The sequence below is a fragment of the Rutidosis leptorrhynchoides genome, chromosome 3, assembly GCF_046630445.1.
Source record: "Rutidosis leptorrhynchoides isolate AG116_Rl617_1_P2 chromosome 3, CSIRO_AGI_Rlap_v1, whole genome shotgun sequence".
In the NCBI taxonomy this organism is placed as follows: domain Eukaryota; kingdom Viridiplantae; phylum Streptophyta; class Magnoliopsida; order Asterales; family Asteraceae; genus Rutidosis; species Rutidosis leptorrhynchoides.
The window spans coordinates 59,016,665-59,031,901 of NC_092335.1; positions in this window are offsets into that span (position 1 = coordinate 59,016,665).

The following is a 15,237-nucleotide window of genomic DNA, read 5'->3' on the forward strand; positions in this document are numbered from 1 at the left end:
TTTTAACGCCCGTCTTTTTTTTTTTAAGATAATATCTTTCGTATTCTAAATTCGTATCTTTCATTAACTAACGTTCTTGATATTTCCGTTATTCGATTATAATATCTTCCGTTTATTCTCGCGTATTTAAAATTAATTCGTTTGGTTAATTCACGTACCCGCTTTTAAACTCGATGGACTAAATTCGCCATTGGGCCAAAGTGGCAACTAGTTGAACTAGTCACCACTCTTCCTCACCATTCATTCATTCACCTCCTCATCCTTCATACTTCCACTTTTACTCTCAAACACCCAAATCATTCATTTATCATCAAAATTCGATCTAGGAGGCTTACAACAAAATAAATTACATATTCGTGATCCTCTCATCATCATCTACATTTTGGTACCAATTTCATCTCGTTTGGGTAACATTTCTAAAACTCTAGATTTCATGTTCTTAATATTTTTGGCTTGAAATGGTGTTAATTAGTGTCTATGGCTCAAGTCTAACATGAATATGTGTTTAGTTTGCTCGATTTGTTGTTTTGAGTAACTAGCATGAACACTTGAATTGGGTTTGTTAAATCTTTGATTTTGGATGATGATATGTGTTTAGATGTTATTGTTTATGTGTTTAAAGAGTTAGTTACTTCACATGCTTCAAATTGGTATGTTGGATGACATGAAAATCTCACATTAACATGATTATTGATTTCATGATTCTTGGTTAGGGTTTGTTAGACTTAAAATGAACTTTTGATGAATGAAATGCTATGAAATGTTATTAGTAAGTGTTTAGTTACAATTTATGTTTAATTACCTTCGAAACGGCATATCATATGCGTAAATTGGATTCCCGAATCACCGTTTGCATTTTTGAGCTTGAAACGTTAAATAATGATCATTTATTGAGGTTTTCATTGTTTTTAATGATCGATTTGATTGATGAAATATGTTTAGTTGTATTCCTAGTTAAATTACCTTTCCAACGATATAAGATACGTGTTTTGAATGTTTACGGTTCATAAGTTATGGTTGTTTGAAGTTGGATTCGTGCTTGAGTGTTCAAAAACTGCCCAGAATTGCTGAACAGGCACTCTGAGCGCCGCTCAAGGTCCTGGAGCGCCGCTCCGGCCCCCGGCTGTCCAAAAATACTCATTTTTGTTTAATTCTAACTATGCTACGCACCCCCGATCAACATGAAACTTGGCCAACATACTTATATATTCTTATCTATCATAGAAAAATTGTCGGATACCCGACCCAACCCCGTTGACTTTTTCGTTGACTTTGACCAAAGTTGGCTTTTATTCAAACTTAACAAATATTTATGCAATCGTTCTAATCTTCTTTTATACTTGATTCTTGCATGAAACTTGACAACGTGACTCACATGCTATTTAATCGAGTCGTAACGAGCCATATGACTAATTGAACACATTTCGCTCGACCTTGTGTCGTAACCGGTTAATTGATACAACTTACTTGTTTAGGTCAAGACTAAGCAACTTTCAACCACACGTTTACTTTGTGAAGTACATTTATACTCGTGCACCCGAGGTGAGATCATAGTCCCATCTTTCAACAACTTTTGCGCTTTAAATTATGGGATGAGAAACATATACGCTTTATACTTTTATGCATTGAAACAAGTACGAAAAACAAACATTCCACGTGAGAGTTAGAACAAAAATTCCCCAATTCAATTATCATTAGTTACACTTGCGGGTGTAAACGTGAACTTATGTTGTGTGATCATACGGGCTTGACGAGCCCTCATTCAGACAGTTCGCTACCGTTGGTGAATAAAATATATTTTCAGCTAGTGTAGTTCTAACACTATCTTGACGGGGTTCGAAAAACAATTAAGTTTGATAATTGGGTGCTCCACAAACCGATGACAAACTTTCGGAATGTAAACAATTTGAAAAATTACTTAATACTAAATCTTGTGGTTCAATGCAATGTACTTACTAAACCTATGATTTCACCAACGTTTTTCGTTGACAGTTTTCTATATGTTTCTCAGGTTCATACTTGGCTACTTGATACATGCTTTTGCACACTTTGATTACTTGCTTGGGGTCAAGCATACATGCATACGCTAGTGATAGCACCTTTGGATTCAAACTTAATGTTTGCATGCATACGCTATTGATAGCATTCGTGATTTTCAACTTATATTATGTCGCAATGAAACGACCCGTCCATATTACTATAAACGCAGTACGTTCTCATTGGTCCCATAGCGATGTATTTTACCTCTATATGATACGTTTTAGAAAATATTGCATTCGTTTCTTAAAAAGCACATCATTACTATACATAATGCATGTTTTAAACAAGTGGACGATTATTTAAGAAATAATCCCCAAAATACATCGGTTTCCAAATACTACACACGTGACGTAACAGTCGAATATAATACATGACAAAGGTTTTATTGAATGCAACACTTTATTTAAATAAAAGTATGAAACTACATGCACAGCTTGCTCAGATAATGCAACAGCGGAAGACTTTCTTAAGGACCTGAGAATAAACATGCGTAAACAGTCAACACAAAGGTTGGTGAGATATATAGGTTTATCATCGATATAAATATAGACCACGAAATTTCATAGTTATAAATATATGTACACTCGCAAGTGTATAAAAGTATTCTATAAGTTGTTGAGCGCTTCGGTAACAATACTTAACCATTAATGTGGCATATTCCCTTTATTATGAAATCTCCCTACACTGTACCAAGTGTAGTAAAAATGAAGTACTATGCAACCGTTTACGATACTAGAGCGACTAGCCCGGTTGGGGTTGTCAAACCCGATAGATCTATCAATAGGATTCGCGCTTGCATGTTCTTACAACATGTAAATATTAGTTACCAAGCTATTAGGGAAGATATGAAAAGTGGTACAACTCAACGTAGAATATATTTTAAGTACTTGTGTCTATGGCGTAAAACATAAAATGCATGTATTCTCATCCCAAAATATTTGTAGAGTTTAAAAATGGGACTATATACTCACAGTAGTAAAAGTATATTAATAATAAGTTTTAAACTTATTAAAATGAATAAAATAAAGCAAGTTCATAGAATACTTATATAATAATTTTTAACATTTTATGTTAGTAGTCCATTGTTAGTAGTCCTTTGTTAGTAGTCCAAAATAGTCCGAATAGTCTAACAGTCCAATAATCAGTATATATATATATATATATATATATATATATATATATATATATATATATATATATATATATATATATATATATATATATATATATATATATATATATATATATATATATATATATATATATATATATATATATATATATATATATAATCTTAGAATTACCCCCACAATGTATTGTATACGTATTGTCTTTGCATCAACCTAGAGACGTATTGTATACGTATTGTGTACGTATTGTCTTAGGATTTATCAAAACGTATTGTATACTTATTGTGTTAGGACGTACCAAGAATATTATTATACATATATACAATCACAGAATTAACCAAGATTATAATATTTTGTTATACTACTGATAACATGTCCAAATATATATAGGATATAGGAAAAGTTAACAAGGATATGGTTAATATAGTTTTTATAATATAAATTTCGTCCATACAACGTTAATTTTAGCAGATTTTGTTTTGCTCGCCAAATATTCATTACAACTCCGTTTAAAGTGAATCAAATTGCTATGGATTCATTAAGAAGTAAATTTTACAAAACCAATTCGAAAAGTTCATCTCAGGTAGAAATTTTAGAGTTTACCCTCTTTTTGTGTCGGTGGACAGATTTGGAAAAATCCCGGCATCCACCCAATATATGATTTTTGATAAAAATACTTCCACTTTGTCTAAAATCATGAAAAAAAATACTGGAAGTCTTATTTACATATATTAACATATTTCCAAAGTCTTAGCCTCGAACTCAAAGTCTAAGATAGATTTTTAATTCCCAACCCAAAACAGTCCGCTTTTTACCGAATGGAGATTAAAGGATATATGTTAAGTTTCAAGGTGTTCTTCATATGTACAAGTTATAAGTTCTTATATTAACTTAATATAACATCATAATACATATAAATAAGTGTTATTAGAGTTAAGTTAGAAATATTAGATTAGTTTTTCAAACAAGCTTGGTGTTCACCAAAACAAGTTCTAGTTTTTACAAGTTTTATAAGTATAATAAGATAGCAACTATACAAGGAATTGAACAAGGATTTTGAGAAGTATTTTACCTTGATTATGAAGAGGAAAGTTTCTGAGATTAAAGTATGATATGAGAGCATTCAAGTGTGTGTTTTTAGTTTAAGAAAATGTGGAGTAAAAATGAGTTAAAATGGTCCTTATTTATAAGCTTATAATTTTGTCTTTTAGTGAAAATATCTAAGATAAGTTAAATTATATTAAGTCATGCATGACATATTAAATTGATTAGGTTATGGATGACATATTACACAAATAATTGCAGATTTCTATTGGTATATACCAATAGTAAATACTTCTAGAAGCTGTGTATAATACGGGTAAAAATACCGTATGAATGCGAGTAGAATTCTTTGAGAAAATTGAACGGAAATACGAGTATAGATATCATTTATATGTATTGGTATATTATAAAGTGTATTCAATACTTGTAAGGATGTATTTACACTCGTAATACATTATATGTAAATACATTTTAACATAAGTTAATTACGTCGTTTAAATAGTAACATATATATTGTTTGAAAACTCTTTAAATTAGTAGTATGAAAATATATATATAATACTTTGTTAATATACTTAATGAGATATTTAATTATCATATTTTCAAGTTAAATATATATAAATCCATATATATACACAATAATTAAACAATTAAACAATTAAACAATTAAATCAAGTTATGACGTTCGTGAATCGTCGGAATAAAAGGGTGACCAAAAGCTTGTGTAAAACTCTTTTCGGAGGTTCAAGATTTATTAAAATTCATTGCTTATCAAGTCAGAATTATATAAAGATTAAGTTTAAATTTGGTCGGAAATTTTCGGGTCGTCACAGTACCTACCCGTTAAAGAAATTTCGTCTCGAAATCTGATCGAGGTCGTCATGGCTAACAATAAGAATGTTATTATGACGAATATAAGTTGATTCATAGGATTTTATCATGATTGAGAAATATGGATAAAATAATTCGATTACTCGAAACGTATGTGTGAAGCTATCGTAAAAGAGTGAAATGAGAAAATAGAGATTCGTCTTATCTTTTGACGTCATCACGGTTGATCTCCGGATTAAAGAAAATCTTTGTAATCTATATAAGATTTGATTCTTCGGTGATTAAATGAAATTATGATCCTCTTCGATTTAATGCAATAATCTGTCTCGATTTCTCTGTCGGATATTTTACTATAGATCAACCTCCTACGTTTCCTTATTTCCACATCTCCCATCTTTTATACTTTCTTCCTTTCTTCGTACTTCCAAAATATTCGTCAATATGCTCCATCCAGTTTTAATTCTTGATATATTCTTGACTATCACATCTGTCATTCTTCTTTTTCATCTTCCACCGGAGGAATCCGTTAATTTCTACTATGCTCTTGGGTTTATAGTGTTCTTAGTTTTCCCGTGTCTTTATATTGCTATATGCATCGATATACACGGTTTGTAATTTCTGCGTTGTCTTCGTGCTTATATTTTTCCTTATATTTTGGAGTTTCATGCTTCCGTCTTCTTTTCCCGACTTCAAGTCAAGCGAATAATGGTCTAGAATTCATAGATTTGAAATTCGGAATGAACTTAACTAATGCTCTAAGAGAAAAATTGTAATAGCACAATTTGACTTGTGAAATTACCAGAATCCAAAGGAAAAGATAGAACTATCAATAGAATATGTTCTTGATATGTTTAGAGATTAGATTGAATGTAAAAGTCATGTAACATGGCACATGATGACGTTATGGTCTGTGAATCATTACGTTCCATTTAGAAACTCAGCATGACTTACTGTAATATAACCACGTTGATCAAGTGTTATTATATTATACTAACTCATGCTTCAGTTCCCAACATTACTTCAAAAACATTCATACTTTACACTCAGAGGTTTCAGATATTTAGAAACTAAAACAGTTTTCTTTATGATGTGATACAGATAATGCGAAGGAATAAATGATTTCAGATAAGAATGGTTATGAAAATATCTTCAGAAATATGAAGTATATTTATAATGGAAGATACGATGATATCTTAGAATATTTAAGATAAGAGGATGATGAAGAATATTGTTCGCAAGGGTTTTAGAGTAAGGAGCAAGGTATTTGCTAAGGATTTTAGCAGACACCGAATCATTTGGATTCTTTGAATGTAGATTTCTTCCTTGTGATTTGTCCACAGCCTCCTTCAGGATTTGCTCAATCCATTTTCCAGTTCCAAACCTTCTCTTTTTTTTTGTGCTTTGCTAACACAATATTCTTTATCATCAACTTTTGACTGTTATGGTTGTCTACAGTTTCTGCTGCTTCATTCAGCTTTTTCAAAACTTCATAGTACTGATTCGTAGGCTGAAGTGCTATTCCGGATTTCAGAATTATAATTTCAGGAAATAACGTTATATGTATATGCAGAAATGATGTGAGATTCAAGAATAATTATTGATGCTTCCTGGGGTTTGGTATGACAATTATTGTTACAAGATGTAGATGGGTACATGACAAGGTTTTATAGTGATCTTTCGGAGAGATTTAAGTCAAAGAGCAATAAAGTTGCTGGTAAGCTTACTACTAATGTGGTGGAATATAAAAGGTTCCCCAGTAACGATGGCGAAAAGACAACATATATATCAAGGTTATAATAAGGCTGCTCCGGATGAAAAGTCGAAGTTGTCTTTTTGGAGCTGTGATAAAATTCGCTATTTTGAAAAGGGATTGTAAAGTTATTTTGGGTAATAATAATGCTAAAGGATCTGACAAGGATACGTGTTGAACCTTTGCTTAGGTTCAAGTGTCCTCCGAATGCATATCTATATGCATATATTCTTCGTATGTATCGTGTGATTGGTTCATTCTCTCGATTGTTCCTTAGTTGAGATGTTTTCAAGAATTTTGAAGGGTTTAGACGCAGGTTGTCATCGTCAATATCCGTATAATGAATTCGTTGTGAATCTTGAATGATACGAATATCTTTATGAGTTCTGTGAATGAAAGTGATGTTCTAGTATAGTTTGAATTTAAAATATGATTTTGAAGGATGTAGGAATTTAAGATTGATGGCACTTCTTAAATCTTGACTTAGATTTTGATCTGTCAAAATCAGAATATGTAATTGAATTGGTATGGAAAATAGTTGTCTTGAATTTTGTGAAATGATGTATATTGCTATGAAAGGAGAGAGTATAATTAACGATTGTCGAAACATCACTGAAAATGTACAGTGTAAGATATTAATGTGAACTTAAGTATTTCTCGAGTATTACCTACCCGTTAAAATAAAATTTCACAAGTAATATTTTGTACAAAAGAATTTTTATTACAGTCTTTATGAAAATATATGTATGTATATTTTCTTCAGATGTAATATGGATTTAATGAGTTAATATTATATTAATCTCATTTGGTTTACGGTTGGAACTAGAAATGAATAATCCCTAAAACTTTAGAGATTACATAATTGCCGCGGAATATTTCTTCAACGTAAATGAAATAATGAATTAATACTTCATCACTCATTATTGTTGGTATCCCTCAGTGCCTACGGTGCGTATGATGTTGATGCTCGTAATGCGGCTTGCGATGTTGAGGCTTGTGATGTTGTTGGCAATGCTGCTGCTGGTAGTGGTTTGATGTGAGTATAGATGATGAGAATTTGTTTTGTTTTGTATTGTGAAAGAAGATGTTTAAAGTTTCTTGAATAAAAAGAGAGGTCAAGAGCTTTATAAAGGGAATGAAATGATGTAGGATGCACTTGCTAATGAAGTTTTGCTTTTCATGACAGTAATTTTTTTTTTTACTAAATAATTCACCATACAAGATACGGAGTAAAGGTCGGATAGCCTCAATAATATTAGTAATATTATACTCGTTGCGGCATATCCTGAAAAGGAGAGAGAAAATGGTGTTACGAACGGGTTCGTACGTAAGTGCCTCATGTTCTTCACCAAGAGGGCAATGTGGTGAATGGAAGGGATCACCTTCTTCTTGTCTCCAATGATTAAGTAGACTACGAACCCATCTCCAATTCACCCAAAATAGATGATGGCTAATTGGTTGATCCATTCCAGTCACACTGCTTTCGGAGCTCGAGTGAAATTCCATATCGGAATTCGAGGGACTTGAACTAGTGGAGAGTTCCATTTCGTACGATTGAATAAAGGATTTTTCTATATGAAATGATTTCCGGCTATCGGATGGTATTCTAATTACATAGAATATCTATATATATAGAGCAAAAGATTTCATAGATTACGGAGGAATTTACGAAATATGTTAGGCAAAGTTTACAGTAACAGATACGCTAAGATATGAATTAGCATATACGCTAAAATATGAACTTTGTCTATACACTATTTATGCAATCAATGCAGTAAGATGTGTCTAGACTAAGAATGATAAGCATGTAATTTTCTAAGGGTGATAAGCAGATGATTTCCGACTAGAAATGATAAGCAAAACTTTTGACATGCAGTTAAGGTCGAAGTCCAGACTCACTAATGCATCTTAATAACTATCCGTTAGACACACTAATGCAAGACATGGTTCGCTAAGACCACCGCTCTGATATCAACTGAAACGGCCCGTCCATATTACTATAAACCCAGTACGTTCTCTTTGGTCTTATAGCAATGTATTTAACCTCTATATGATACGTTTTAGAAAATATTTCATTTATTTCTTAAAAAGCACATCATTATTATACATAATGCATGTTTTAAACAAGTGGGCGATTATTTAAGAAATAATCCCCAAAATACATCGATTTCCAAATACTACACACGTAACGTAACAGTCGAATATAATACATGACAAAGGTTTTATTGAATGCAACACTTTATTTAAATAAAAGTATGAGACTCCATGCACAGCTTGCTCAGATAATGCAACAGTGGAAGACTTTCTTAAGGACCTGAGAATAAACATGCGTAAACAGTCAACACAAAGGTTGGTGAGATATATAGGTTTATCATCGATATAAATATAGACCACAAGATTTCATAGTTATAAATATATGTACACTCGCAAGTGTATAAAAGTATTCTATAAGTTGTTGAGTGCTTCGGTAACCATACTTAACCATTAATGTGGCATATTCTCTTTATTATGAAATCTCCCTACAATGTACCAAGTGTAGTAAAAACGAAGTACTATGCAACCGTTTACGATACTAGAGCGACTAGCCCGGTTGGGGTTGTCAAACCTGATAGATCTATCAATAGGATTCGCGCTTACATGTTCTTACAATATGTAAATATTAGTTACCAAGCTATTAGGGAAGATATGAAAAGTGGTACAACTCAACGTAGAATATATTTTAAGTACTTGTGTCTATGGCGTAAAACATAAAATGCATGTATTCTCATCCCAAAATATTTGTAGAGTTTAAAAATGGGACTATATACTCACAGTAGTAAAAGTATATTAATAATAAGTTTTCAACTTATTAAAAATATGACCGTCGTCCTTGGATTCACGAACCTATAACAATAATAACGATTCAGATAATAATACGACATATGAATAAAATAAAGCAAGTTCATAGAATACTTATATAATAATTTTTAACATTTTATGTTAGTAGTCCATTGTTAGTAGTCCAAAATAGTCCAAAAAGTCCAACAGTCCAATAATCGGTGTGTATATATATATATATATATATATATATATATATATATATATATATATATATATATATATATATATATATATATAATCTTAGAATTACCCCCACGACGTATTGTATACGTATTGTCTTTGCATCAACCCAGAGACGTATTGTATATGTATTGTGTATGTATTGTTTAGGATTTATCAAAACGTATTGTATACTTATTGTGTTAAGACGTACCAAGAATATTATTATACATATATACAATCACAGAATTAATCAAGATTATAATATTTTGTTATACTACTGATAACATGTCCAAATATATATAGGATATAGGAAAACTTAACAAGGATATGATTAATATAGTTTTTATAATATAAATTTCGTCCATACAACGTTAATTTTAGCAAATTTTGTTTTGCTCGCCAAATATTCATTACAACTCCGTTTAAAGCGAATCAAATTGCTATAGATTCATTAAGAAGTAAATTTTACAAAACTAATTTGAAAAGTTCATTCCAAGTAGTAATTTTTAGAGCTTTACCATCTTTTTGTGTCGGTGGACAGATTTGGAAAAATTCCGGCATCCACCCAATATATGATTTTTGATAAAATACTTCCACTTTGTCTAAAATCATGAAAAAAAATACTGGAAGTCTTATTTACATATATTAACATATTTCTAAAGTCTTATCCTCGAACTCAAAGTCTAAGATAGGTTTTTAATTCCCAACCCAAAACAGCCCGCTTTTTACAGAATGGAGATTAAAGGATATATGTTAAGTTTCAAGGTGTTCTTCATATGTACAAGTTATAAGTTCTTATATTAACTTAATATAACATCATATTACATATAAATAAGTGTTATTAGAGTTAATTTAGAAAGATTAGATTAGTTTTTCAAACAAGCTTGGTGTTTACCAAAACAAGTTCTAGTTTTTACAAGTTTTATAAGTATAATAAGATAGCAACTATACAAGGAATTGAACAAGGATTTTGAGAAGTATTTAACCTTGATTATGAAGAGAAAAGTTTCTGAGATTAAAGTATTATATGAGAGCATTCAAGTGTGTGTTTTTAGTTTAAGAAAATGTGGAGTAAAAATGAGTTAAAATGGTCCTTATTTATAAGCTTATTATTTTGGCTTTTAGTGAAAATATCTAAGATAAGTTAAATTGTATTAAGTCATGCATGACATATTAAATTGATTAGGTCATGGATGACATATTACACAAATAATTGCAGATTTCTATTGGTATATACCAATAGTAAATACTTCTAGAAGCTGTGTATAATACGGGTAAAAATACCGTATGAATGCGAGTAGAATTCTTTGAGGAAATTGAACGGAAATACGAGTATAGATATCATTTATATGTATTGGTATATTATAAAGTGTATTCAATACTTGTAAGGATGTATTTACACTCGTAATACATTATATGTAAATACATTTTAACATAAGTTAATTACGTCGTTTAAATAGTAACATATATATTGTTTGAAAACTCTTTAAATTTGTAGTATGATATATATATATATATATATATATATATATATATATATATATATATATATATATAATACTTTGTTAATATACATAATGAGATATTTAATTATCATATTTTCAAGTTAAATATATATAAATCCATATATATACACAATAATTAAACAATTAAACAATTAAATTAAGTTATGACGTTCGTGAATCGTCGGAATAAAAGGGTGACCAAAAGCTTGTGTAAAAATCTTTTCGGAGGTTCAAGATTTATTAAAATTCATTGCTTATCAAGTCGGAATTATATAAATATTATGTTTAAATTTGGGCGAAAATTTCCGGGTCGTCGCACGCAAGCTATTTCATTTACACTTTACTACTTTTGTAAACTTAAAACTGTTGTTGAACCGTTTGGTAAATAAACTTTGTAAGTCTTGTACGTTTCAAATGAATGCGACATAATTTTGGTCGAACGCGTCTCATTTAGGGACTATGACCACGTAACAGTACCTAAGTAACGACGCCGTCAATGACGATTTTTGTCGGGTCGTTACAGATGGTATCAGAGCGTTGGTTGTAGGGAACTAGGATATGCATTAGCGTGTCTGACAGAGTCGTTAGGATGCATTAGTGAATCTAGACTACAACCGGATAGTTAATCATTGCATTCTGACTTGCATTTGCTATAGATAGCACTTACTAGACTACTTGTGCATTATACTTGAATCATTCTTAGGCAAACTTCTTACTGGTACCAAGCTTTCATCATACGAATCTGTATTCTGCCACTTTCTCGTAACACACGTGAATTCAAGATTCATACGCGTAAGGAGGACGATGAATTCATTAGTTATACTAGTTCGGGAACTCTGTCTCCCATGTTGTTATTCGCCACCGTTTCAACTTACTATCGGTGTCACACCGGTGTTCCTTACTATCTACCACTTCTTGTTACTACCATCACTACTCTAGGTGAGTATCGTCATCACTATTTATCACTACGGTTGCGTACTATTTGTTATCATGATTCGTTACACTTCTCGTACCGGAATACATTATTGTTTCACTTGAACCGCTTTGACGTGAACAATCATTTATACACTTCCCTCGGGGAACGCTTCTTTAGAGTTGCACAAATTCTTTCGATTTAATACGAGTCACATTTGAGACGTCGTTACACTTTGTTCATTTTAAAACTTCACGATTTCACGAACTTGAATCTATGGAGCGATGTGGGAATGGAGGTATGAGTTAGCGTAATATAACGACACTCGATCAACGTGGTTATATTACGGTAAGTCATACCAAAGTTCTAATGACACGTGATGGTGATTGGACTCGATCAACCTAATCACCACCATGTGCCATGTACATGACTTCATTTTTCTTGTTTGAACATTCGACAATTCCGAGAATACTGATAACAACCATACCCGGGACACATCGTCGATTATTGTCGAACCATATTTATGCTTCCGAATGAATGACAAATTCTTGCAACTTCAAACGTATGTTACACGTGTATACTATCTCATCTTCGCGCAGTTTTAACGACGAACTACGATATGCTGGTTATGCTCACATCGAGGCGGAAACTTCCCTCGCATCACACTCGTACTTTCGTTTAAGGAAATCTTTATTCTAAATTCTTAATAGCGGGAGAGACTCTTCACGTTATACTAGTATTCACCACGAGGGTGGATAGTCCTGACGCACATTTTCAGAACCCGATAAGAAACTTGCTCTAACAAACGTTTTCGAAAACAGATAAATCTTCCGCGGCGTGAAATTCTTGAGAAACAAAAACTTGTTCATATATACCTTAAAGAAATGTACATCGTCTCGGATCGAGATTCTCATTTCACTTCTAGATTTCGGAGTGCCTTACAAAAGCCTCGGGACCACGTTTAGACCTAAGTACAACACATCAACCACAACTCGAAGGACCAAACAAACATACGATTCAAATCTTGGAATCCATAATATGAGTTTGCGTTATCAACTTCAAATTTACTTGAGAAAAGCCTTTGCCTTTAGCCGAATTCTAGTACTACAATAATTTTATTCGGGTATTAACGCCACACCTTTCGAAAACTCATATAGCCGCCATTGTCGTTTTCTTAATTGTTGAACCGAATTAGGTGACAAGCACACCACCGGACCAAAACTCATTCATGAAATAACCGTTAAGATCGTTCAAATCCGAGAAAGGCTCAAGACGGCCCGTAGTCGCCAAAAGAGCTACGCCGGTGTTAGACGTAAACCTTTCGAATTCCAAGTGGGTAACCGCATAACGTTAAAAGTCGCACCTTAGAAAGGTGTAATCCATTTCAGGAAATGTAGAAATCTAAATACACGATATTTTGATCCTTTTAAATCTTGGGGTGTTTTGGACCCGTTGCTTGCCGTTTAGATTTTCTGACTCATTTGAGTCTCTGTTCATCCTACATTCCATGTACCTAACTTAAAAAAGTGTCTTGTGGAACAAGAACTTGTTATCCTTTTGATGAACTTCCTATCGATGACAAACTTCACCTTCTAGGAGAACCGGTTGAAATTATGGATCGTGAAACCAAACTCTGAAACAACGTAAAATCCCGACTGTCAAGCTCGTTGAAATGCCCAAGGAAGTGCCTTCACTTATTCGTAGAATTTGCAACGCAAGATCTCGAGGAAGAAACAACGACTAATACTTCCAACTAAATTTCAGGACGAAATTTCTTTTAAGGTGTAGGTAATGTAACATCCCGCATTTTTCCGTTAAATTTATTTTTAACACCGTCTTTTTTTTTCTAGATGACATCTTTCGTTATCTAAATTCGTATCATTCGTTAACTAACGTTCTTAATATTTCCGTTATTTAATTATAACATCACTCGTTTACTCGAACGTTTTTAAAATATTCGTTTGGTTAATTTCCGCACCCGCTTTGAAACTCGAGGGACCAAAGTTGCAAAGGAGCCTAACTAGTTGACTAGGTCAACTAGTCAAACCCCACCATCACCACTCATTCACTCTTCACCTCCCACCTCTCTTTTTCTCTCTAGCAACAAAACCCCATTTTCATCTTCATCAAAGATTCATCATCCAAATCCGAATCAAGAAGCAAACATCAAAACAAATTACATATTTGGAATCCTCTCTTCATCCTCTTCGATTTGGTACAAATTTCATAGCTTGGGGTAAGGTTTCTAAAAACACTAGATTTCTCTAAATTCGTTTTATATACTTGAAATGGTGTTAATTAGGGTCTATGGCTCAAGTATAACATGAATATATGTTTTATTTGCTCGATTTGTTGTTTTTGAAGTAACTAGCACGAACTTGAAATGGGTGTGCTTAATCCTTGAATTTGGTTGATTAAATATTGTTTAAATATTAAAGTTCATGTATTAAATGTGTTACTAGCATCATTAGCTTCATTTTAATGTGTAGGTTGATTTAGAAAAACTTCATTTACAAAATGGTTGAATTCATGATTTTGATTAGGGTATGATGAACTCTAAAACGAACTTTTGATGCTTTGAATGAGATGAAATGTTATTAGTGAGTGTTTAGTTGCAATGTATGTTTCATTACCTTCAAAACGGCATATCATATGTGTGAATTGGATTCCCGAATCTTAAAATGCATTTTATGAACTTGAAACCTTGATTTTGAGCGTTTAATGATCATTTATTGAGGTTTTCATTGTTGTTAATGATGAGTTTGATTTATGAAATGTGTTTAGTTGTATTCCTCTTTAAATTACCTTTCCAACGATATAAGATACGTGTTTTGAATGTTTACGGTTCATAAGTTATGATCGTTTGAAGTTGAAATCGTCTAAGTGTTAAACTGCCCAGAAATTGCTGAAACAGATGCAGATGCGGCACATCTGCCTTAGATGCGGCGCATCTGAGGCAGACTGCCCAAAAACATCATTTTT